At 64.2% G+C, this 26,005-nt stretch overlaps 21 non-coding genes across 21 annotated transcripts; all 21 read right to left on the bottom strand.

Moving 5' to 3' along the window:
• Positions 1–66: 66 nt before the first annotated feature.
• On the bottom strand, positions 67–185 carry LOC128911968 (5S ribosomal RNA). The gene has a single exon (XR_008467301.1). It is a non-coding gene; the product is annotated as a 5S ribosomal RNA (ribosomal RNA).
• Positions 186–1,321: 1,136 nt separating this feature from the next.
• On the bottom strand, positions 1,322–1,440 carry LOC128912045 (5S ribosomal RNA). Its single transcript, XR_008467377.1, has one exon. It is a non-coding gene; the product is annotated as a 5S ribosomal RNA (ribosomal RNA).
• Positions 1,441–2,569: 1,129 nt separating this feature from the next.
• LOC128912164 (5S ribosomal RNA) lies at positions 2,570–2,688 on the bottom strand. Its single transcript, XR_008467495.1, has one exon. It is a non-coding gene; the product is annotated as a 5S ribosomal RNA (ribosomal RNA).
• A 1,148-nt stretch (positions 2,689–3,836) lies between these two features.
• On the bottom strand, positions 3,837–3,955 carry LOC128912116 (5S ribosomal RNA). Its single transcript, XR_008467447.1, has one exon. It is a non-coding gene; the product is annotated as a 5S ribosomal RNA (ribosomal RNA).
• A 1,136-nt stretch (positions 3,956–5,091) lies between these two features.
• LOC128912138 (5S ribosomal RNA) lies at positions 5,092–5,210 on the bottom strand. Its single transcript, XR_008467469.1, has one exon. It is a non-coding gene; the product is annotated as a 5S ribosomal RNA (ribosomal RNA).
• Positions 5,211–6,358: 1,148 nt separating this feature from the next.
• Positions 6,359–6,477, bottom strand: LOC128912044 (5S ribosomal RNA). The gene has a single exon (XR_008467376.1). It is a non-coding gene; the product is annotated as a 5S ribosomal RNA (ribosomal RNA).
• A 1,136-nt stretch (positions 6,478–7,613) lies between these two features.
• LOC128912043 (5S ribosomal RNA) lies at positions 7,614–7,732 on the bottom strand. Its single transcript, XR_008467375.1, has one exon. It is a non-coding gene; the product is annotated as a 5S ribosomal RNA (ribosomal RNA).
• A 1,129-nt stretch (positions 7,733–8,861) lies between these two features.
• Positions 8,862–8,980, bottom strand: LOC128912069 (5S ribosomal RNA). Its single transcript, XR_008467401.1, has one exon. It is a non-coding gene; the product is annotated as a 5S ribosomal RNA (ribosomal RNA).
• Positions 8,981–10,109: 1,129 nt separating this feature from the next.
• LOC128911967 (5S ribosomal RNA) lies at positions 10,110–10,228 on the bottom strand. The gene has a single exon (XR_008467300.1). It is a non-coding gene; the product is annotated as a 5S ribosomal RNA (ribosomal RNA).
• Positions 10,229–11,369: 1,141 nt separating this feature from the next.
• LOC128912068 (5S ribosomal RNA) lies at positions 11,370–11,488 on the bottom strand. Its single transcript, XR_008467400.1, has one exon. It is a non-coding gene; the product is annotated as a 5S ribosomal RNA (ribosomal RNA).
• A 1,129-nt stretch (positions 11,489–12,617) lies between these two features.
• LOC128912149 (5S ribosomal RNA) lies at positions 12,618–12,736 on the bottom strand. The gene has a single exon (XR_008467480.1). It is a non-coding gene; the product is annotated as a 5S ribosomal RNA (ribosomal RNA).
• A 1,141-nt stretch (positions 12,737–13,877) lies between these two features.
• LOC128912235 (5S ribosomal RNA) lies at positions 13,878–13,996 on the bottom strand. Its single transcript, XR_008467560.1, has one exon. It is a non-coding gene; the product is annotated as a 5S ribosomal RNA (ribosomal RNA).
• A 1,141-nt stretch (positions 13,997–15,137) lies between these two features.
• LOC128912234 (5S ribosomal RNA) lies at positions 15,138–15,256 on the bottom strand. Its single transcript, XR_008467559.1, has one exon. It is a non-coding gene; the product is annotated as a 5S ribosomal RNA (ribosomal RNA).
• Positions 15,257–16,400: 1,144 nt separating this feature from the next.
• On the bottom strand, positions 16,401–16,519 carry LOC128912233 (5S ribosomal RNA). Its single transcript, XR_008467558.1, has one exon. It is a non-coding gene; the product is annotated as a 5S ribosomal RNA (ribosomal RNA).
• A 1,141-nt stretch (positions 16,520–17,660) lies between these two features.
• On the bottom strand, positions 17,661–17,779 carry LOC128912041 (5S ribosomal RNA). The gene has a single exon (XR_008467373.1). It is a non-coding gene; the product is annotated as a 5S ribosomal RNA (ribosomal RNA).
• A 1,148-nt stretch (positions 17,780–18,927) lies between these two features.
• Positions 18,928–19,046, bottom strand: LOC128911979 (5S ribosomal RNA). Its single transcript, XR_008467310.1, has one exon. It is a non-coding gene; the product is annotated as a 5S ribosomal RNA (ribosomal RNA).
• A 1,130-nt stretch (positions 19,047–20,176) lies between these two features.
• Positions 20,177–20,295, bottom strand: LOC128912067 (5S ribosomal RNA). The gene has a single exon (XR_008467399.1). It is a non-coding gene; the product is annotated as a 5S ribosomal RNA (ribosomal RNA).
• A 1,129-nt stretch (positions 20,296–21,424) lies between these two features.
• LOC128912136 (5S ribosomal RNA) lies at positions 21,425–21,543 on the bottom strand. The gene has a single exon (XR_008467467.1). It is a non-coding gene; the product is annotated as a 5S ribosomal RNA (ribosomal RNA).
• Positions 21,544–22,684: 1,141 nt separating this feature from the next.
• Positions 22,685–22,803, bottom strand: LOC128912232 (5S ribosomal RNA). Its single transcript, XR_008467557.1, has one exon. It is a non-coding gene; the product is annotated as a 5S ribosomal RNA (ribosomal RNA).
• A 1,148-nt stretch (positions 22,804–23,951) lies between these two features.
• Positions 23,952–24,070, bottom strand: LOC128912093 (5S ribosomal RNA). Its single transcript, XR_008467424.1, has one exon. It is a non-coding gene; the product is annotated as a 5S ribosomal RNA (ribosomal RNA).
• Positions 24,071–25,206: 1,136 nt separating this feature from the next.
• On the bottom strand, positions 25,207–25,325 carry LOC128912231 (5S ribosomal RNA). Its single transcript, XR_008467556.1, has one exon. It is a non-coding gene; the product is annotated as a 5S ribosomal RNA (ribosomal RNA).
• Positions 25,326–26,005: the final 680 nt, after the last annotated feature.

Raw genomic sequence — 26,005 nt, 5'->3', positions numbered from 1 at the left:
ACCCGCACCTGCCCCCCTGCCGGCCGCAACAGCAAAACGCGCAGCGCCCCTCCGCCCGCCGGCAAAAGCCTACAGCACCCGGTATTCCCAGGCGGTCTCCCATCCAAGTACTAACCGGGCCCGACCCTGCTTAGCTTCCGAGATCAGACGAGATCGGGCGTTCTCAGGGTGGTATGGCCGTAGGCACCCCTCTGCCCCACAACAGCCCTCTCCACACCCACCACCCACACCGCCCTCCCGCACTCACGCACACAACAACGCCTCACACCACACACACACACACAAACACACACGCAACACACGCACCTACCCACAACACACCTCACACAAAACAACACCCCACACGCAACACCCCGCAAAAAATACACACCCCTCACCACACGCACCCTGCCCTACACACACACACACGCACCCGCCTCACGCAACAACACACGCACCTGCCACAACACAACACCCCACACACAACACCACTAAATACTTACACCACACTCACGCACCACACGCGCCCTACAGCCCCACACACCCTCCCTCCTCCCGCAACAACACCCGCACCTGCCCCGACGCCTGCCAGAATACCCCACTCGCAACACCACAACGCTCGCCAGACGCTCCGCCCGACGCCAAAATCATACACCACCCAACACCCCAAAAGACCTCCACACCCCTGCTACACGCCCCGCAGCCCCGCACACCCACCCGCCTGCCGCAACACCCCACTCGCAACACCAAAACACTCAACGCCCCCCCGCCTGCCGGCAAAAGCCTACAGCACCCAACAACCCAAAAAACCTCCACAAGCCTCCCACGTGCCCTGCAGCCCCACACACCCACCCGCCTGCCGCAACCACACACGCACCTGCCCCCCCGACACAACCCCCCACCCGCAACACCAAAACGCTCAACACCCCTCCGCCCGCCCCCAAAAGCCTACAGCACCCAACATGCCACGCGCAACACTCCAGAAAACCTCCACACCCCTGCCACATGGCCCGCAGCCCCACACACCCGCCCGCCTGCCGCAACTACACCCGCACCTGCCCCAACACAGCCCCCCAAAATACTTACACACCACTCCCACACGCCCCGCGCCCTCCAGCCCCACACACCCACCCGCCTGCCGCAACACCCCACGCGCAACACCAAAACACTCAACGCCCCCCCGCCTGCCGGCAAAAGCCTACAACAGCCCAAAAAACCTCCACAAGCCTCCCACGCGCCCCGCAGCCCCACACACCCACCCGCCTGCCGCAACGACACCCGCACCTGCCCCCCTGCCGGCCGCAACAGCAAAACGCGCAGCGCCCCTCCGCCCGCCGGCAAAAGCCTACAGCACCCGGTATTCCCGGGCGGTCTCCCATCCAAGTACTAACCGGGCCCGACCCTGCTTAGCTTCCGAGATCAGACGAGATCGGGCGTTCTCAGGGTGGTATGGCCGTAGGCACCCCTCTGCCCCACAACAGCCCTCTCCACACCCACCGCCCACACCGCCCTCCCGCACTCACGCACACAACAACGCCTCACACCACACACACACACACAAACACACACGCAACACACGCACCTACCCACAACACACCTCACACAAAACAACACCCCACACGCAACACCCCGCAAAAAATACACACCCCTCACCACACGCACCCTGCCCTACACACACACACACGCACCCGCCTCACGCAACAACACACGCACCTGCCACAACACAACACCCCACACACAACACCACTAAATACTTACACCACACTCACGCACCACACGCGCCCTACAGCCCCACACACCCTCCCTCCTCCCGCAACAACACCCGCACCTGCCCCGACGCCTGCCAGAATACCCCACTCGCAACACCACAACGCTCGCCAGACGCTCCGCCCGACGCCAAAATCATACACCACCCAACACCCCAAAAGACCTCCACACCCCTGCTACACGCCCCGCAGCCCCGCACACCCACCCGCCTGCCGCAACACCCCACTCGCAACACCAAAACACTCAACGCCCCCCCGCCTGCCGGCAAAAGCCTACAGCACCCAACAACCCAAAAAACCTCCACAAGCCTCCCACGTGCCCTGCAGCCCCACACACCCACCCGCCTGCCGCAACCACACACGCACCTGCCCCCCCGACACAACCCCCCACCCGCAACACCAAAACGCTCAACACCCCTCCGCCCACCCCCAAAAGCCTACAGCACCCAACATGCCACGCGCAACACTCCAGAAAACCTCCACACCCCTGCCACATGGCCCGCAGCCCCACACACCCGCCCGCCTGCCGCAACTACACCCGCACCTGCCCCAACACAGCCCCCCAAAATACTTACACACCACTCCCACACGCCCCGCGCCCTCCAGCCCCACACACCCACCCGCCTGCCGCAACACCCCACACGCAACACCAAAACACTCAACGCCCCCCCGCCTGCCGGCAAAAGCCTACAACAGCCCAAAAAACCTCCACAAGCCTCCCACGCGCCCCGCAGCCCCACACACCCACCCGCCTGCCGCAACGACACCCGCACCTGCCCCCCTGCCGGCCGCAACAGCAAAACGCGCAGCGCCCCTCCGCCAAAAGCCTACAGCACCCGGTATTCCCAGGCGGTCTCCCATCCAAGTACTAACCGGGCCCGACCCTGCTTAGCTTCCGAGATCAGACAAGGTCGGGCGTTCTCAGGGTGGTATGGCCGTAGGCACCCCTCTGCCCCACAACAGCCCTCTCCACACCCACCGCCCACACCGCCCTCCCGCACTCACGCACACCCCCACGCACACAACAACGCCTCACACCACACACACACACACAAACACACACGCAACACACGCACCTACCCACAACACACCTCACACAAAACAACACCCCACACGCAACACCCCGCAAAAAATACACACCCCTCACCACACGCACCCTGCCCTACACACACACACACGCACCCGCCTCACGCAACAACACACGCACCTGCCACAACACAACACCCCACACACAACACCACTAAATACTTACACCACACTCACGCACCACACGCGCCCTACAGCCCCACACACCCTCCCTCCTCCCGCAACAACACCCGCACCTGCCCCGACGCCTGCCAGAATACCCCACTCGCAACACCACAACGCTCGCCAGACGCTCCGCCCGACGCCAAAATCATACACCACCCAACACCCCAAAAGACCTCCACACCCCTGCTACACGCCCCGCAGCCCCGCACACCCACCCGCCTGCCGCAACACCCCACTCGCAACACCAAAACACTCAACGCCCCCCCGCCTGCCGGCAAAAGCCTACAGCACCCAACAACCCAAAAAACCTCCACAAGCCTCCCACGTGCCCTGCAGCCCCACACACCCACCCGCCTGCCGCAACCACACACGCACCTGCCCCCCCGACACAACCCCCCACCCGCAACACCAAAACGCTCAACACCCCTCCGCCCGCCCCCAAAAGCCTACAGCACCCAACATGCCACGCGCAACACTCCAGAAAACCTCCACACCCCTGCCACATGGCCCGCAGCCCCACACACCCGCCCGCCTGCCGCAACTACACCCGCACCTGCCCCAACACAGCCCCCCAAAATACTTACACACCACTCCCACACGCCCCGCGCCCTCCAGCCCCACACACCCACCCGCCTGCCGCAACACCCCACGCGCAACACCAAAACACTCAACGCCCCCCCGCCTGCCGGCAAAAGCCTACAACAGCCCAAAAAACCTCCACAAGCCTCCCACGCGCCCCGCAGCCCCACACACCCACCCGCCTGCCGCAACCACACCCGCACCTGCCCCCCTGCCGGCCGCAACAGCAAAACGCGCAGCGCCCCTCCGCCCGCCGGCAAAAGCCTACAGCACCCGGTATTCCCAGGCGGTCTCCCATCCAAGTACTAACCGGGCCCGACCCTGCTTAGCTTCCAAGATCAGACGAGATCAGGCGCTCTCAGGGTGGTATGGCCGTAGGCACCCCTCTGCCCCACAACAGCCCTCTCCACACCCACCGCCCACACCGCCCTCCCGCACTCACGCACACAACAACGCCTCACACCACACACACACACACAAACACACACGCAACACACGCACCTACCCACAACACACCTCACACAAAACAACACCCCACACGCAACACCCCGCAAAAAATACACACCCCTCACCACACGCACCCTGCCCTACACACACACACACGCACCCGCCTCACGCAACAACACACGCACCTGCCACAACACAACACCCCACACACAACACCACTAAATACTTACACCACACTCACGCACCACACGCGCCCTACAGCCCCACACACCCTCCCTCCTCCCGCAACAACACCCGCACCTGCCCCGACGCCTGCCAGAATACCCCACTCGCAACACCACAACGCTCGCCAGACGCTCCGCCCGACGCCAAAATCATACACCACCCAACACCCCAAAAGACCTCCACACCCCTGCTACACGCCCCGCAGCCCCGCACACCCACCCGCCTGCCGCAACACCCCACTCGCAACACCAAAACACTCAACGCCCCCCCGCCTGCCGGCAAAAGCCTACAGCACCCAACAACCCAAAAAACCTCCACAAGCCTCCCACGTGCCCTGCAGCCCCACACACCCACCCGCCTGCCGCAACCACACACGCACCTGCCCCCCCGACACAACCCCCCACCCGCAACACCAAAACGCTCAACACCCCTCCGCGCGCTCCCAAAAGCCTACAGCACCCAACATGCCACGCGCAACACTCCAGAAAACCTCCACACCCCTGCCACATGGCCCGCAGCCCCACACACCCGCCCGCCTGCCGCAACTACACCCGCACCTGCCCCAACACAGCCCCCCAAAATACTTACACACCACTCCCACACGCCCCGCGCCCTCCAGCCCCACACACCCACCCGCCTGCCGCAACACCCCACGCGCAACACCAAAACACTCAACGCCCCCCCGCCTGCCGGCAAAAGCCTACAACAGCCCAAAAAACCTCCACAAGCCTCCCACGCGCCCCGCAGCCCCACACACCCACCCGCCTGCCGCAACGACACCCGCACCTGCCCCCCTGCCGGCCGCAACAGCAAAACGCGCAGCGCCCCTCCGCCCGCCGGCAAAAGCCTACAGCACCCGGTATTCCCAGGCGGTCTCCCATCCAAGTACTAACCGGGCCCGACCCTGCTTAGCTTCCAAGATCAGACGAGATCGGGCATTCTCAGGGTGGTATGGCCGTAGGCACCCCTCTGCCCCACAACAGCCCTCTCCACACCCACCACCCACACCGCCCTCCCGCACTCACGCACACCCCCACGCACACAACAACGCCTCACACCACACACACACACACAAACACACACGCAACACACGCACCTACCCACAACACACCTCACACAAAACAACACCCCACACGCAACACCCCGCAAAAAATACACACCCCTCACCACACGCACCCTGCCCTACACACACACACACGCACCCGCCTCACGCAACAACACACGCACCTGCCACAACACAACACCCCACACACAACACCACTAAATACTTACACCACACTCACGCACCACACGCGCCCTACAGCCCCACACACCCTCCCTCCTCCCGCAACAACACCCGCACCTGCCCCGACGCCTGCCAGAATACCCCACTCGCAACACCACAACGCTCGCCAGACGCTCCGCCCGACGCCAAAATCATACACCACCCAACACCCCAAAAGACCTCCACACCCCTGCTACACGCCCCGCAGCCCCGCACACCCACCCGCCTGCCGCAACACCCCACTCGCAACACCAAAACACTCAACGCCCCCCCGCCTGCCGGCAAAAGCCTACAGCACCCAACAACCCAAAAAACCTCCACAAGCCTCCCACGTGCCCTGCAGCCCCACACACCCACCCGCCTGCCGCAACCACACACGCACCTGCCCCCCCGACACAACCCCCCACCCGCAACACCAAAACGCTCAACACCCCTCCGCCCGCCCCCAAAAGCCTACAGCACCCAACATGCCACGCGCAACACTCCAGAAAACCTCCACACCCCTGCCACATGGCCCGCAGCCCCACACACCCGCCCGCCTGCCGCAACTACACCCGCACCTGCCCCAACACAGCCCCCCAAAATACTTACACACCACTCCCACACGCCCCGCGCCCTCCAGCCCCACACACCCACCCGCCTGCCGCAACACCCCACGCGCAACACCAAAACACTCAACGCCCCCCCGCCTGCCGGCAAAAGCCTACAACAGCCCAAAAAACCTCCACAAGCCTCCCACGCGCCCCGCAGCCCCACACACCCACCCGCCTGCCGCAACCACACCCGCACCTGCCCCCCTGCCGGCCGCAACAGCAAAACGCGCAGCGCCCCTCCGCCCGCCGGCAAAAGCCTACAGCACCCGGTATTCCCGGGCGGTCTCCCATCCAAGTACTAACCGGGCCCGACCCTGCTTAGCTTCCGAGATCAGACGAGATCGGGCGTTCTCAGGGTGGTATGGCCGTAGGCACCCCTCTGCCCCACAACAGCCCTCTCCACACCCACCGCCCACACCGCCCTCCCGCACTCACGCACACAACAACGCCTCACACCACACACACACACACAAACACACACGCAACACACGCACCTACCCACAACACACCTCACACAAAACAACACCCCACACGCAACACCCCGCAAAAAATACACACCCCTCACCACACGCACCCTGCCCTACACACACACACACGCACCCGCCTCACGCAACAACACACGCACCTGCCACAACACAACACCCCACACACAACACCACTAAATACTTACACCACACTCACGCACCACACGCGCCCTACAGCCCCACACACCCTCCCTCCTCCCGCAACAACACCCGCACCTGCCCCGACGCCTGCCAGAATACCCCACTCGCAACACCACAACGCTCGCCAGACGCTCCGCCCGACGCCAAAATCATACACCACCCAACACCCCAAAAGACCTCCACACCCCTGCTACACGCCCCGCAGCCCCGCACACCCACCCGCCTGCCGCAACACCCCACTCGCAACACCAAAACACTCAACGCCCCCCCGCCTGCCGGCAAAAGCCTACAGCACCCAACAACCCAAAAAACCTCCACAAGCCTCCCACGTGCCCTGCAGCCCCACACACCCACCCGCCTGCCGCAACCACACACGCACCTGCCCCCCCGACACAACCCCCCACCCGCAACACCAAAACGCTCAACACCCCTCCGCCCGCCCCCAAAAGCCTACAGCACCCAACATGCCACGCGCAACACTCCAGAAAACCTCCACACCCCTGCCACATGGCCCGCAGCCCCACACACCCGCCCGCCTGCCGCAACTACACCCGCACCTGCCCCAACACAGCCCCCCAAAATACTTACACACCACTCCCACACGCCCCGCGCCCTCCAGCCCCACACACCCACCCGCCTGCCGCAACACCCCACGCGCAACACCAAAACACTCAACGCCCCCCCGCCTGCCGGCAAAAGCCTACAACAGCCCAAAAAACCTCCACAAGCCTCCCACGCGCCCCGCAGCCCCACACACCCACCCGCCTGCCGCAACCACACCCGCACCTGCCCCCCTGCCGGCCGCAACAGCAAAACGCGCAGCGCCCCTCCGCCCGCCGGCAAAAGCCTACAGCACCCGGTATTCCCGGGCGGTCTCCCATCCAAGTACTAACCGGGCCCGACCCTGCTTAGCTTCCGAGATCAGACGAGATCGGGCGTTCTCAGGGTGGTATGGCCGTAGGCACCCCTCTGCCCCACAACAGCCCTCTCCACACCCACCGCCCACACCGCCCTCCCGCACTCACGCACACAACAACGCCTCACACCACACACACACACACAAACACACACGCAACACACGCACCTACCCACAACACACCTCACACAAAACAACACCCCACACGCAACACCCCGCAAAAAATACACACCCCTCACCACACGCACCCTGCCCTACACACACACACACGCACCCGCCTCACGCAACAACACACGCACCTGCCACAACACAACACCCCACACACAACACCACTAAATACTTACACCACACTCACGCACCACACGCGCCCTACAGCCCCACACACCCTCCCTCCTCCCGCAACAACACCCGCACCTGCCCCGACGCCTGCCAGAATACCCCACTCGCAACACCACAACGCTCGCCAGACGCTCCGCCCGACGCCAAAATCATACACCACCCAACACCCCAAAAGACCTCCACACCCCTGCTACACGCCCCGCAGCCCCGCACACCCACCCGCCTGCCGCAACACCCCACTCGCAACACCAAAACACTCAACGCCCCCCCGCCTGCCGGCAAAAGCCTACAGCACCCAACAACCCAAAAAACCTCCACAAGCCTCCCACGTGCCCTGCAGCCCCACACACCCACCCGCCTGCCGCAACCACACACGCACCTGCCCCCCCGACACAACCCCCCACCCGCAACACCAAAACGCTCAACACCCCTCCGCCCGCCCCCAAAAGCCTACAGCACCCAACATGCCACGCGCAACACTCCAGAAAACCTCCACACCCCTGCCACATGGCCCGCAGCCCCACACACCCGCCCGCCTGCCGCAACTACACCCGCACCTGCCCCAACACAGCCCCCCAAAATACTTACACACCACTCCCACACGCCCCGCGCCCTCCAGCCCCACACACCCACCCGCCTGCCGCAACACCCCACGCGCAACACCAAAACACTCAACGCCCCCCCGCCTGCCGGCAAAAGCCTACAACAGCCCAAAAAACCTCCACAAGCCTCCCACGCGCCCCGCAGCCCCACACACCCACCCGCCTGCCGCAACCACACCCGCACCTGCCCCCCTGCCGGCCGCAACAGCAAAACGCGCAGCGCCCCTCCGCCAAAAGCCTACAGCACCCGGTATTCCCGGGCGGTCTCCCATCCAAGTACTAACCGGGCCCAACCCTGCTTAGCTTCCGAGATCAGACGAGATCGGGCGTTCTCAGGGTGGTATGGCCATAGGCACCCCTCTGCCCCACAACAGCCCTCTCCACACCCACCGCCCACACCGCCCTCCCGCACTCACGCACACAACAACGCCTCACACCACACACACACACACAAACACACACGCAACACACGCACCTACCCACAACACACCTCACACAAAACAACACCCCACACGCAACACCCCGCAAAAAATACACACCCCTCACCACACGCACCCTGCCCTACACACACACACACGCACCCGCCTCACGCAACAACACACGCACCTGCCACAACACAACACCCCACACACAACACCACTAAATACTTACACCACACTCACGCACCACACGCGCCCTACAGCCCCACACACCCTCCCTCCTCCCGCAACAACACCCGCACCTGCCCCGACGCCTGCCAGAATACCCCACTCGCAACACCACAACGCTCGCCAGACGCTCCGCCCGACGCCAAAATCATACACCACCCAACACCCCAAAAGACCTCCACACCCCTGCTACACGCCCCGCAGCCCCGCACACCCACCCGCCTGCCGCAACACCCCACTCGCAACACCAAAACACTCAACGCCCCCCCGCCTGCCGGCAAAAGCCTACAGCACCCAACAACCCAAAAAACCTCCACAAGCCTCCCACGTGCCCTGCAGCCCCACACACCCACCCGCCTGCCGCAACCACACACGCACCTGCCCCCCCGACACAACCCCCCACCCGCAACACCAAAACGCTCAACACCCCTCCGCCCACCCCCAAAAGCCTACAGCACCCAACATGCCACGCGCAACACTCCAGAAAACCTCCACACCCCTGCCACATGGCCCGCAGCCCCACACACCCGCCCGCCTGCCGCAACTACACCCGCACCTGCCCCAACACAGCCCCCCAAAATACTTACACACCACTCCCACACGCCCCGCGCCCTCCAGCCCCACACACCCACCCGCCTGCCGCAACACCCCACACGCAACACCAAAACACTCAACGCCCCCCCGCCTGCCGGCAAAAGCCTACAACAGCCCAAAAAACCTCCACAAGCCTCCCACGCGCCCCGCAGCCCCACACACCCACCCGCCTGCCGCAACGACACCCGCACCTGCCCCCCTGCCGGCCGCAACAGCAAAACGCGCAGCGCCCCTCCGCCAAAAGCCTACAGCACCCGGTATTCCCAGGCGGTCTCCCATCCAAGTACTAACCGGGCCCGACCCTGCTTAGCTTCCGAGATCAGACGAGATCGGGCGTTCTCAGGGTGGTATGGCCGTAGGCACCCCTCTGCCCCACAACAGCCCTCTCCACACCCACCGCCCACACCGCCCTCCCGCACTCACGCACACCCCCACGCACACAACAACGCCTCACACCACACACACACACACAAACACACACGCAACACACGCACCTACCCACAACACACCTCACACAAAACAACACCCCACACGCAACACCCCGCAAAAAATACACACCCCTCACCACACGCACCCTGCCCTACACACACACACACGCACCCGCCTCACGCAACAACACACGCACCTGCCACAACACAACACCCCACACACAACACCACTAAATACTTACACCACACTCACGCACCACACGCGCCCTACAGACCCACACACCCTCCCTCCTCCCGCAACAACACCCGCACCTGCCCCGACGCCTGCCAGAATACCCCACTCGCAACACCACAACGCTCGCCAGACGCTCCGCCCGACGCCAAAATCATACACCACCCAACACCCCAAAAGACCTCCACACCCCTGCTACACGCCCCGCAGCCCCGCACACCCACCCGCCTGCCGCAACACCCCACTCGCAACACCAAAACACTCAACGCCCCCCCGCCTGCCGGCAAAAGCCTACAGCACCCAACAACCCAAAAAACCTCCACAAGCCTCCCACGTGCCCTGCAGCCCCACACACCCACCCGCCTGCCGCAACCACACACGCACCTGCCCCCCCGACACAACCCCCCACCCGCAACACCAAAACGCTCAACACCCCTCCGCCCGCCCCCAAAAGCCTACAGCACCCAACATGCCACGCGCAACACTCCAGAAAACCTCCACACCCCTGCCACATGGCCCGCAGCCCCACACACCCGCCCGCCTGCCGCAACTACACCCGCACCTGCCCCAACACAGCCCCCCAAAATACTTACACACCACTCCCACACGCCCCGCGCCCTCCAGCCCCACACACCCACCCGCCTGCCGCAACACCCCACGCGCAACACCAAAACACTCAACGCCCCCCCGCCTGCCGGCAAAAGCCTACAACAGCCCAAAAAACCTCCACAAGCCTCCCACGCGCCCCGCAGCCCCACACACCCACCCGCCTGCCGCAACGACACCCGCACCTGCCCCCCTGCCGGCCGCAACAGCAAAACGCGCAGCGCCCCTCCGCCAAAAGCCTACAGCACCCGGTATTCCCGGGCGGTCTCCCATCCAAGTACTAACCGGGCCCAACCCTGCTTAGCTTCCGAGATCAGACGAGATCGGGCGTTCTCAGGGTGGTATGGCCATAGGCACCCCTCTGCCCCACAACAGCCCTCTCCACACCCACCGCCCACACCGCCCTCCCGCACTCACGCACACAACAACGCCTCACACCACACACACACACACAAACACACACGCAACACACGCACCTACCCACAACACACCTCACACAAAACAACACCCCACACGCAACACCCCGCAAAAAATACACACCCCTCACCACACGCACCCTGCCCTACACACACACACACGCACCCGCCTCACGCAACAACACACGCACCTGCCACAACACAACACCCCACACACAACACCACTAAATACTTACACCACACTCACGCACCACACGCGCCCTACAGCCCCACACACCCTCCCTCCTCCCGCAACAACACCCGCACCTGCCCCGACGCCTGCCAGAATACCCCACTCGCAACACCACAACGCTCGCCAGACGCTCCGCCCGACGCCAAAATCATACACCACCCAACACCCCAAAAGACCTCCACACCCCTGCTACACGCCCCGCAGCCCCGCACACCCACCCGCCTGCCGCAACACCCCACTCGCAACACCAAAACACTCAACGCCCCCCCGCCTGCCGGCAAAAGCCTACAGCACCCAACAACCCAAAAAACCTCCACAAGCCTCCCACGTGCCCTGCAGCCCCACACACCCACCCGCCTGCCGCAACCACACACGCACCTGCCCCCCCGACACAACCCCCCACCCGCAACACCAAAACGCTCAACACCCCTCCGCCCACCCCCAAAAGCCTACAGCACCCAACATGCCACGCGCAACACTCCAGAAAACCTCCACACCCCTGCCACATGGCCCGCAGCCCCACACACCCGCCCGCCTGCCGCAACTACACCCGCACCTGCCCCAACACAGCCCCCCAAAATACTTACACACCACTCCCACACGCCCCGCGCCCTCCAGCCCCACACACCCACCCGCCTGCCGCAACACCCCACGCGCAACACCAAAACACTCAACGCCCCCCCGCCTGCCGGCAAAAGCCTACAACAGCCCAAAAAACCTCCACAAGCCTCCCACGCGCCCCGCAGCCCCACACACCCACCCGCCTGCCGCAACGACACCCGCACCTGCCCCCCTGCCGGCCGCAACAGCAAAACGCGCAGCGCCCCTCCGCCAAAAGCCTACAGCACCCGGTATTCCCGGGCGGTCTCCCATCCAAGTACTAACCGGGCCCGACCCTGCTTAGCTTCCGAGATCAGACGAGATTGGGCGTTCTCAGGGTGGTATGGCCGTAGGCACCCCTCTGCCCCACAACAGCCCTCTCCACACCCACCGCCCACACCGCCCTCCCGCACTCACGCACACCCCCACGCACACAACAACGCCTCACACCACACACACACACACAAACACACACGCAACACACGCACCTACCCACAACACACCTCACACAAAACAACACCCCACACGCAACACCCCGCAAAAAATACACACCCCTCACCACACGCACCCTGCCCTACACACACACACACGCACCCGCCTCACGCAACAACACACGCACCTGCCACAACACAACACCCCACACACAACACCACTAAATACTTACACCACACTCACGCACCACACGCGCCCTACAGCCCCACACACCCTCCCTCCTCCCGCAACAACACCCGCACCTGCCCCGACGCCTGCCAGAATACCCCACTCGCAACACCACAACGCTCGCCAGACGCTCCGCCCGACGCCAAAATCATACACCACCCAACACCCCAAAAGACCTCCACACCCCTGCTACACGCCCCGCAGCCCCGCACACCCACCCGCCTGCCGCAACACCCCACTCGCAACACCAAAACACTCAACGCCCCCCCGCCTGCCGGCAAAAGCCTACAGCACCCAACAACCCAAAAAACCTCCACAAGCCTCCCACGTGCCCTGCAGCCCCACACACCCACCCGCCTGCCGCAACCACACACGCACCTGCCCCCCCGACACAACCCCCCACCCGCAACACCAAAACGCTCAACACCCCTCCGCCCACCCCCAAAAGCCTACAGCACCCAACATGCCACGCGCAACACTCCAGAAAACCTCCACACCCCTGCCACATGGCCCGCAGCCCCACACACCCGCCCGCCTGCCGCAACTACACCCGCACCTGCCCCAACACAGCCCCCCAAAATACTTACACACCACTCCCACACGCCCCGCGCCCTCCAGCCCCACACACCCACCCGCCTGCCGCAACACCCCACACGCAACACCAAAACACTCAACGCCCCCCCGCCTGCCGGCAAAAGCCTACAACAGCCCAAAAAACCTCCACAAGCCTCCCACGCGCCCCGCAGCCCCACACACCCACCCGCCTGCCGCAACGACACCCGCACCTGCCCCCCTGCCGGCCGCAACAGCAAAACGCGCAGCGCCCCTCCGCCAAAAGCCTACAGCACCCGGTATTCCCAGGCGGTCTCCCATCCAAGTACTAACCGGGCCCGACCCTGCTTAGCTTCCGAGATCAGACGAGATCGGGCGTTCTCAGGGTGGTATGGCCGTAGGCACCCCTCTGCCCCACAACAGCCCTCTCCACACCCACCGCCCACACCGCCCTCCCGCACTCACGCACACCCCCACGCACACAACAACGCCTCACACCACACACACACACACAAACACACACGCAACACACGCACCTACCCACAACACACCTCACACAAAACAACACCCCACACGCAACACCCCGCAAAAAATACACACCCCTCACCACACGCACCCTGCCCTACACACACACACACGCACCCGCCTCACGCAACAACACACGCACCTGCCACAACACAACACCCCACACACAACACCACTAAATACTTACACCACACTCACGCACCACACGCGCCCTACAGCCCCACACACCCTCCCTCCTCCCGCAACAACACCCGCACCTGCCCCGACGCCTGCCAGAATACCCCACTCGCAACACCACAACGCTCGCCAGACGCTCCGCCCGACGCCAAAATCATACACCACCCAACACCCCAAAAGACCTCCACACCCCTGCTACACGCCCCGCAGCCCCGCACACCCACCCGCCTGCCGCAACACCCCACTCGCAACACCAAAACACTCAACGCCCCCCCGCCTGCCGGCAAAAGCCTACAGCACCCAACAACCCAAAAAACCTCCACAAGCCTCCCACGTGCCCTGCAGCCCCACACACCCACCCGCCTGCCGCAACCACACACGCACCTGCCCCCCCGACACAACCCCCCACCCGCAACACCAAAACGCTCAACACCCCTCCGCCCACCCCCAAAAGCCTACAGCACCCAACATGCCACGCGCAACACTCCAGAAAACCTCCACACCCCTGCCACATGGCCCGCAGCCCCACACACCCGCCCGCCTGCCGCAACTACACCCGCACCTGCCCCAACACAGCCCCCCAAAATACTTACACACCACTCCCACACGCCCCGCGCCCTCCAGCCCCACACACCCACCCGCCTGCCGCAACACCCCACGCGCAACACCAAAACACTCAACGCCCCCCCGCCTGCCGGCAAAAGCCTACAACAGCCCAAAAAACCTCCACAAGCCTCCCACGCGCCCCGCAGCCCCACACACCCACCCGCCTGCCGCAACCACACCCGCACCTGCCCCCCTGCCGGCCGCAACAGCAAAACGCGCAGCGCCCCTCCGCCAAAAGCCTACAGCACCCGGTATTCCCAGGCGGTCTCCCATCCAAGTACTAACCGGGCCCGACCCTGCTTAGCTTCCGAGATCAGACGAGATCGGGCGTTCTCAGGGTGGTATGGCCGTAGGCACCCCTCTGCCCCACAACAGCCCTCTCCACACCCACCGCCCACACCGCCCTCCCGCACTCACGCACACCCCCCACGCACACAACAACGCCTCACACCACACACACACACACAAACACACACGCAACACACGCACCTACCCACAACACACCTCACACAAAACAACACCCCACACGCAACACCCCGCAAAAAATACACACCCCTCACCACACGCACCCTGCCCTACACACACACACACGCACCCGCCTCACGCAACAACACACGCACCTGCCACAACACAACACCCCACACACAACACCACTAAATACTTACACCACACTCACGCACCACACGCGCCCTACAGCCCCACACACCCTCCCTCCTCCCGCAACAACACCCGCACCTGCCCCGACGCCTGCCAGAATACCCCACTCGCAACACCACAACGCTCGCCAGACGCTCCGCCCGACGCCAAAATCATACACCACCCAACACCCCAAAAGACCTCCACACCCCTGCTACACGCCCCGCAGCCCCGCACACCCACCCGCCTGCCGCAACACCCCACTCGCAACACCAAAACACTCAACGCCCCCCCGCCTGCCGGCAAAAGCCTACAGCACCCAACAACCCAAAAAACCTCCACAAGCCTCCCACGTGCCCTGCAGCCCCACACACCCACCCGCCTGCCGCAACCACACACGCACCTGCCCCCCCCGACACAACCCCCCACCCGCAACACCAAAACGCTCAACACCCCTCCGCCCACCCCCAAAAGCCTACAGCACCCAACATGCCACGCGCAACACTCCAGAAAACCTCCACACCCCTGCCACATGGCCCGCAGCCCCACACACCCGCCCGCCTGCCGCAACTACACCCGCACCTGCCCCAACACAGCCCCCCAAAATACTTACACACCACTCCCACACGCCCCGCGCCCTCCAGCCCCACACACCCACCCGCCTGCCGCAACACCCCACACGCAACACCAAAACACTCAACGCCCCCCCCGCCTGCCGGCAAAAGCCTACAACAGCCCAAAAAACCTCCACAAGCCTCCCACGCGCCCCGCAGCCCCACACACCCACCCGCCTGCCGCAACGACACCCGCACCTGCCCCCCTGCCGGCCGCAACAGCAAAACGCGCAGCGCCCCTCCGCCAAAAGCCTACAGCACCCGGTATTCCCAGGCGGTCTCCCATCCAAGTACTAACCGGGCCCGACCCTGCTTAGCTTCCGAGATCAGACGAGATCGGGCGTTCTCAGGGTGGTATGGCCGTAGGCACCCCTCTGCCCCACAACAGCCCTCTCCACACCCACCGCCCACACCGCCCTCCCGCACTCACGCACACCCCCACGCACACAACAACGCCTCACACCACACACACACACACAAACACACACGCAACACACGCACCTACCCACAACACACCTCACACAAAACAACACCCCACACGCAACACCCCGCAAAAAATACACACCCCTCACCACACGCACCCTGCCCTACACACACACACACGCACCCGCCTCACGCAACAACACACGCACCTGCCACAACACAACACCCCACACACAACACCACTAAATACTTACACCACACTCACGCACCACACGCGCCCTACAGCCCCACACACCCTCCCTCCTCCCGCAACAACACCCGCACCTGCCCCGACGCCTGCCAGAATACCCCACTCGCAACACCACAACGCTCGCCAGACGCTCCGCCCGACGCCAAAATCATACACCACCCAACACCCCAAAAGACCTCCACACCCCTGCTACACGCCCCGCAGCCCCGCACACCCACCCGCCTGCCGCAACACCCCACTCGCAACACCAAAACACTCAACGCCCCCCCGCCTGCCGGCAAAAGCCTACAGCACCCAACAACCCAAAAAACCTCCACAAGCCTCCCACGTGCCCTGCAGCCCCACACACCCACCCGCCTGCCGCAACCACACACGCACCTGCCCCCCCGACACAACCCCCCACCCGCAACACCAAAACGCTCAACACCCCTCCGCCCACCCCCAAAAGCCTACAGCACCCAACATGCCACGCGCAACACTCCAGAAAACCTCCACACCCCTGCCACATGGCCCGCAGCCCCACACACCCGCCCGCCTGCCGCAACTACACCCGCACCTGCCCCAACACAGCCCCCCAAAATACTTACACACCACTCCCACACGCCCCGCGCCCTCCAGCCCCACACACCCACCCGCCTGCCGCAACACCCCATGCGCAACACCAAAACACTCAACGCCCCCCCGCCTGCCGGCAAAAGCCTACAACAGCCCAAAAAACCTCCACAAGCCTCCCACGCGCCCCGCAGCCCCACACACCCACCCGCCTGCCGCAACGACACCCGCACCTGCCCCCCTGCCGGCCGCAACAGCAAAACGCGCAGCGCCCCTCCGCCAAAAGCCTACAGCACCCGGTATTCCCGGGCGGTCTCCCATCCAAGTACTAACCGGGCCCGACCCTGCTTAGCTTCCGAGATCAGACGAGATCGGGCGTTCTCAGGGTGGTATGGCCGTAGGCACCCCTCTGCCCCACAACAGCCCTCTCCACACCCACCGCCCACACCGCCCTCCCGCACTCACGCACACCCCCACGCACACAACAACGCCTCACACCACACACACACACACAAACACACACGCAACACACGCACCTACCCACAACACACCTCACACAAAACAACACCCCACACGCAACACCCCGCAAAAAATACACACCCCTCACCACACGCACCCTGCCCTACACACACACACACGCACCCGTCTCACGCAACAACACACGCACCTGCCACAACACAACACCCCACACACAACACCACTAAATACTTACACCACACTCACGCACCACACGCGCCCTACAGCCCCACACACCCTCCCTCCTCCCGCAACAACACCCGCACCTGCCCCGACGCCTGCCAGAATACCCCACTCGCAACACCACAACGCTCGCCAGACGCTCCGCCCGACGCCAAAATCATACACCACCCAACACCCCAAAAGACCTCCACACCCCTGCTACACGCCCCGCAGCCCCGCACACCCACCCGCCTGCCGCAACACCCCACTCGCAACACCAAAACACTCAACGCCCCCCCGCCTGCCGGCAAAAGCCTACAGCACCCAACAACCCAAAAAACCTCCACAAGCCTCCCACGTGCCCTGCAGCCCCACACACCCACCCGCCTGCCGCAACCACACACGCACCTGCCCCCCCGACACAACCCCCCACCCGCAACACCAAAACGCTCAACACCCCTCCGCCCGCCCCCAAAAGCCTACAGCACCCAACATGCCACGCGCAACACTCCAGAAAACCTCCACACCCCTGCCACATGGCCCGCAGCCCCACACACCCGCCCGCCTGCCGCAACTACACCCGCACCTGCCCCAACACAGCCCCCCAAAATACTTACACACCACTCCCACACGCCCCGCGCCCTCCAGCCCCACACACCCACCCGCCTGCCGCAACACCCCACGCGCAACACCAAAACACTCAACGCCCCCCCGCCTGCCGGCAAAAGCCTACAACAGCCCAAAAAACCTCCACAAGCCTCCCACGCGCCCCGCAGCCCCACACACCCACCCGCCTGCCGCAACCACACCCGCACCTGCCCCCCTGCCGGCCGCAACAGCAAAACGCGCAGCGCCCCTCCGCCCGCCGGCAAAAGCCTACAGCACCCGGTATTCCCGGGCGGTCTCCCATCCAAGTACTAACCGGGCCCGACCCTGCTTAGCTTCCGAGATCAGACGAGATCGGGCGCTCTCAGGGTGGTATGGCCGTAGGCACCCCTCTGCCCCACAACAGCCCTCTCCACACCCACCGCCCACACCGCCCTCCCGCACTCACGCACACAACAACGCCTCACACCACACACACACACACAAACACACACGCAACACACGCACCTACCCACAACACACCTCACACAAAACAACACCCCACACGCAACACCCCGCAAAAAATACACACCCCTCACCACACGCACCCTGCCCTACACACACACACACGCACCCGCCTCACGCAACAACACACGCACCTGCCACAACACAACACCCCACACACAACACCACTAAATACTTACACCACACTCACGCACCACACGCGCCCTACAGCCCCACACACCCTCCCTCCTCCCGCAACAACACCCGCACCTGCCCCGACGCCTGCCAGAATACCCCACTCGCAACACCACAACGCTCGCCAGACGCTCCGCCCGACGCCAAAATCATACACCACCCAACACCCCAAAAGACCTCCACACCCCTGCTACACGCCCCGCAGCCCCGCACACCCACCCGCCTGCCGCAACACCCCACTCGCAACACCAAAACACTCAACGCCCCCCCGCCTGCCGGCAAAAGCCTACAGCACCCAACAACCCAAAAAACCTCCACAAGCCTCCCACGTGCCCTGCAGCCCCACACACCCACCCGCCTGCCGCAACCACACACGCACCTGCCCCCCCGACACAACCCCCCACCCGCAACACCAAAACGCTCAACACCCCTCCGCCCGCCCCCAAAAGCCTACAGCACCCAACATGCCACGCGCAACACTCCAGAAAACCTCCACACCCCTGCCACATGGCCCGCAGCCCCACACACCTGCCCGCCTGCCGCAACTACACCCGCACCTGCCCCAACACAGCCCCCCAAAATACTTACACACCACTCCCACACGCCCCGCGCCCTCCAGCCCCACACACCCACCCGCCTGCCGCAACACCCCACGCGCAACACCAAAACACTCAACGCCCCCCCCGCCTGCCGGCAAAAGCCTACAACAGCCCAAAAAACCTCCACAAGCCTCCCACGCGCCCCGCAGCCCCACACACCCACCCGCCTGCCGCAACGACACCCGCACCTGCCCCCCTGCCGGCCGCAACAGCAAAACGCGCAGCGCCCCTCCGCCAAAAGCCTACAGCACCCGGTATTCCCGGGCGGTCTCCCATCCAAGTACTAACCGGGCCCAACCCTGCTTAGCTTCCGAGATCAGACGAGATCGGGCGTTCTCAGGGTGGTATGGCCATAGGCACCCCTCTGCCCCACAACAGCCCTCTCCACACCCACCGCCCACACCGCCCTCCCGCACTCACGCACACAACAACGCCTCACACCACACACACACACACAAACACACACGCAACACACGCACCTACCCACAACACACCTCACACAAAACAACACCCCACACGCAACACCCCGCAAAAAATACACACCCCTCACCACACGCACCCTGCCCTACACACACACACACGCACCCGCCTCACGCAACAACACACGCACCTGCCACAACACAACACCCCACACACAACACCACTAAATACTTACACCACACTCACGCACCACACGCGCCCTACAGCCCCACACACCCTCCCTCCTCCCGCAACAACACCCGCACCTGCCCCGACGCCTGCCAGAATACCCCACTCGCAACACCACAACGCTCGCCAGACGCTCCGCCCGACGCCAAAATCATACACCACCCAACACCCCAAAAGACCTCCACACCCCTGCTACACGCCCCGCAGCCCCGCACACCCACCCGCCTGCCGCAACACCCCACTCGCAACACCAAAACACTCAACGCCCCCCCGCCTGCCGGCAAAAGCCTACAGCACCCAACAACCCAAAAAACCTCCACAAGCCTCCCACGTGCCCTGCAGCCCCACACACCCACCCGCCTGCCGCAACCACACACGCACCTGCCCCCCCGACACAACCCCCCACCCGCAACACCAAAACGCTCAACACCCCTCCGCCCACCCCCAAAAGCCTACAGCACCCAACATGCCACGCGCAACACTCCAGAAAACCTCCACACCCCTGCCACATGGCCCGCAGCCCCACACACCCGCCCGCCTGCCGCAACTACACCCGCACCTGCCCCAACACAGCCCCCCAAAATACTTACACACCACTCCCACACGCCCCGCGCCCTCCAGCCCCACACACCCACCCGCCTGCCGCAACACCCCACGCGCAACACCAAAACACTCAACGCCCCCCCGCCTGCCGGCAAAAGCCTACAACAGCCCAAAAAACCTCCACAAGCCTCCCACGCGCCCCGCAGCCCCACACACCCACCCGCCTGCCGCAACGACACCCGCACCTGCCCCCCTGCCGGCCGCAACAGCAAAACGCGCAGCGCCCCTCCGCCAAAAGCCTACAGCACCCGGTATTCCCGGGCGGTCTCCCATCCAAGTACTAACTGGGCCCGACCCTGCTTAGCTTCCGAGATCAGACGAGATCGGGCGTTCTCAGGGTGGTATGGCCGTAGGCACCCCTCTGCCCCACAACAGCCCTCTCCACACCCACCGCCCACACCGCCCTCCCGCACTCACGCACACCCCCACGCACACAACAACGCCTCACACCACACACACACACACAAACACACACGCAACACACGCACCTACCCACAACACACCTCACACAAAACAACACCCCACACGCAACACCCCGCAAAAAATACACACCCCTCACCACACGCACCCTGCCCTACACACACACACACGCACCCGCCTCACGCAACAACACACGCACCTGCCACAACACAACACCCCACACACAACACCACTAAATACTTACACCACACTCACGCACCACACGCGCCCTACAGCCCCACACACCCTCCCTCCTCCCGCAACAACACCCGCACCTGCCCCGACGCCTGCCAGAATACCCCACTCGCAACACCACAACGCTCGCCAGACGCTCCGCCCGACGCCAAAATCATACACCACCCAACACCCCAAAAGACCTCCACACCCCTGCTACACGCCCCGCAGCCCCGCACACCCACCCGCCTGCCGCAACACCCCACTCGCAACACCAAAACACTCAACGCCCCCCCGCCTGCCGGCAAAAGCCTACAGCACCCAACAACCCAAAAAACCTCCACAAGCCTCCCACGTGCCCTGCAGCCCCACACACCCACCCGCCTGCCGCAACCACACACGCACCTGCCCCCCCGACACAACCCCCCACCCGCAACACCAAAACGCTCAACACCCCTCCGCCCACCCCCAAAAGCCTACAGCACCCAACATGCCACGCGCAACACTCCAGAAAACCTCCACACCCCTGCCACATGGCCCGCAGCCCCACACACCCGCCCGCCTGCCGCAACTACACCCGCACCTGCCCCAACACAGCCCCCCAAAATACTTACACACCACTCCCACACGCCCCGCGCCCTCCAGCCCCACACACCCACCCGCCTGCCGCAACACCCCACACGCAACACCAAAACACTCAACGCCCCCCCGCCTGCCGGCAAAAGCCTACAACAGCCCAAAAAACCTCCACAAGCCTCCCACGCGCCCCGCAGCCCCACACACCCACCCGCCTGCCGCAACGACACCCGCACCTGCCCCCCTGCCGGCCGCAACAGCAAAACGCGCAGCGCCCCTCCGCCAAAAGCCTACAGCACCCGGTATTCCCAGGCGGTCTCCCATCCAAGTACTAACCGGGCCCGACCCTGCTTAGCTTCCGAGATCAGACGAGATCGGGCGTTCTCAGGGTGGTATGGCCGTAGGCACCCCTCTGCCCCACAACAGCCCTCTCCACACCCACCGCCCACACCGCCCTCCCGCACTCACACACACCCCCACGCACACAACAACGCCTCACACCACACACACACACACAAACACACACGCAACACACGCACCTACCCACAACACACCTCACACAAAACAACACCCCACACGCAACACCCCGCAAAAAATACACACCCCTCACCACACGCACCCTGCCCTACACACACACACACGCACCCGCCTCACGCAACAACACACGCACCTGCCACAACACAACACCCCACACACAACACCACTAAATACTTACACCACACTCACGCACCACACGCGCCCTACAGCCCCACACACCCTCCCTCCTCCCGCAACAACACCCGCACCTGCCCCGACGCCTGCCAGAATACCCCACTCGCAACACCACAACGCTCGCCAGACGCTCCGCCCGACGCCAAAATCATACACCACCCAACACCCCAAAAGACCTCCACACCCCTGCTACACGCCCCGCAGCCCCGCACACCCACCCGCCTGCCGCAACACCCCACTCGCAACACCAAAACACTCAACGCCCCCCCGCCTGCCGGCAAAAGCCTACAGCACCCAACAACCCAAAAAACCTCCACAAGCCTCCCACGTGCCCTGCAGCCCCACACACCCACCCGCCTGCCGCAACCACACACGCACCTGCCCCCCCGACACAACCCCCCACCCGCAACACCAAAACGCTCAACACCCCTCCGCCCGCCCCCAAAAGCCTACAGCACCCAACATGCCACGCGCAACACTCCAGAAAACCTCCACACCCCTGCCACATGGCCCGCAGCCCCACACACCCGCCCGCCTGCCGCAACTACACCCGCACCTGCCCCAACACAGCCCCCCAAAATACTTACACACCACTCCCACACGCCCCGCGCCCTCCAGCCCCACACACCCACCCGCCTGCCGCAACACCCCACGCGCAACACCAAAACACTCAACGCCCCCCCGCCTGCCGGCAAAAGCCTACAACAGCCCAAAAAACCTCCACAAGCCTCCCACGCGCCCCGCAGCCCCACACACCCACCCGTCTGCCGCAACCACACCCGCACCTGCCCCCCTGCCGGCCGCAACAGCAAAACGCGCAGCGCCCCTCCGCCCGCCGGCAAAAGCCTACAGCACCCGGTATTCCCGGGCGGTCTCCCATCCAAGTACTAACCGGGCCCGACCCTGCTTAGCTTCCGAGATCAGACGAGATCAGGCGCTCTCAGGGTGGTATGGCCGTAGGCACCCCTCTGCCCCACAACAGCCCTCTCCACACCCACCGCCCACACCGCCCTCCCGCACTCACGCACACAACAACGCCTCACACCACACACACACACACAAACACACACGCAACACACGCACCTACCCACAACACACCTCACACAAAACAACACCCCACACGCAACACCCCGCAAAAAATACACACCCCTCACCACACGCACCCTGCCCTACACACACACACACGCACCCGCCTCACGCAACAACACACGCACCTGCCACAACACAACACCCCACACACAACACCACTAAATACTTACACCACACTCACGCACCACACGCGCCCTACAGCCCCACACACCCTCCCTCCTCCCGCAACAACACCCGCACCTGCCCCGACGCCTGCCAGAATACCCCACTCGCAACACCACAACGCTCGCCAGACGCTCCGCCCGACGCCAAAATCATACACCACCCAACACCCCAAAAGACCTCCACACCCCTGCTACACGCCCCGCAGCCCCGCACACCCACCCGCCTGCCGCAACACCCCACTCGCAACACCAAAACACTCAACGCCCCCCCGCCTGCCGGCAAAAGCCTACAGCACCCAACAACCCAAAAAACCTCCACAAGCCTCCCACGTGCCCTGCAGCCCCACACACCCACCCGCCTGCCGCAACCACACACGCACCTGCCCCCCCGACACAACCCCCCACCCGCAACACCAAAACGCTCAACACCCCTCCGCCCGCCCCCAAAAGCCTACAGCACCCAACATGCCACGCGCAACACTCCAGAAAACCTCCACACCCCTGCCACATGGCCCGCAGCCCCACACACCCGCCCGCCTGCCGCAACTACACCCGCACCTGCCCCAACACAGCCCCCCAAAATACTTACACACCACTCCCACACGCCCCGCGCCCTCCAGCCCCACACACCCACCCGCCTGCCGCAACACCCCACGCGCAACACCAAAACACTCAACGCCCCCCCGCCTGCCGGCAAAAGCCTACAACAGCCCAAAAAACCTCCACAAGCCTCCCACGCGCCCCGCAGCCCCACACACCCACCCGCCTGCCGCAACGACACCCGCACCTGCCCCCCTGCCGGCCGCAACAGCAAAACGCGCAGCGCCCCTCCGCCCGCCGGCAAAAGCCTACAGCACCCGGTATTCCCAGGCGGTCTCCCATCCAAGTACTAACCGGGCCCGACCCTGCTTAGCTTCCGAGATCAGACGAGATCGGGCGTTCTCAGGGTGGTATGGCCGTAGGCACCCCTCTGCCCCACAACAGCCCTCTCCACACCCACCGCCCACACCGCCCTCCCGCACTCACGCACACCCCCACGCACACAACAACGCCTCACACCACACACACACACACAAACACACACGCAACACACGCACCTACCCACAACACACCTCACACAAAACAACACCCCACACGCAACACCCCGCAAAAAATACACACCCCTCACCACACGCACCCTGCCCTACACACACACACACGCACCCGCCTCACGCAACAACACACGCACCTGCCACAACACAACACCCCACACACAACACCACTAAATACTTACACCACACTCACGCACCACACGCGCCCTACAGCCCCACACACCCTCCCTCCTCCCGCAACAACACCCGCACCTGCCCCGACGCCTGCCAGAATACCCCACTCGCAACACCACAACGCTCGCCAGACGCTCCGCCCGACGCCAAAATCATACACCACCCAACACCCCAAAAGACCTCCACACCCCTGCTACACGCCCCGCAGCCCCGCACACCCACCCGCCTGCCGCAACACCCCACTCGCAACACCAAAACACTCAACGCCCCCCCGCCTGCCGGCAAAAGCCTACAGCACCCAACAACCCAAAAAACCTCCACAAGCCTCCCACGTGCCCTGCAGCCCCACACACCCACCCGCCTGCCGCAACCACACACG

This window comes from Rissa tridactyla, chromosome 6 (genome assembly GCF_028500815.1).
Source record: "Rissa tridactyla isolate bRisTri1 chromosome 6, bRisTri1.patW.cur.20221130, whole genome shotgun sequence".
NCBI classification, from domain to species: Eukaryota; Metazoa; Chordata; class Aves; order Charadriiformes; family Laridae; genus Rissa; species Rissa tridactyla.
Note: the sequence above shows the minus strand (reverse complement) of the source record. Positions and strands in the feature narration are given on the sequence as shown.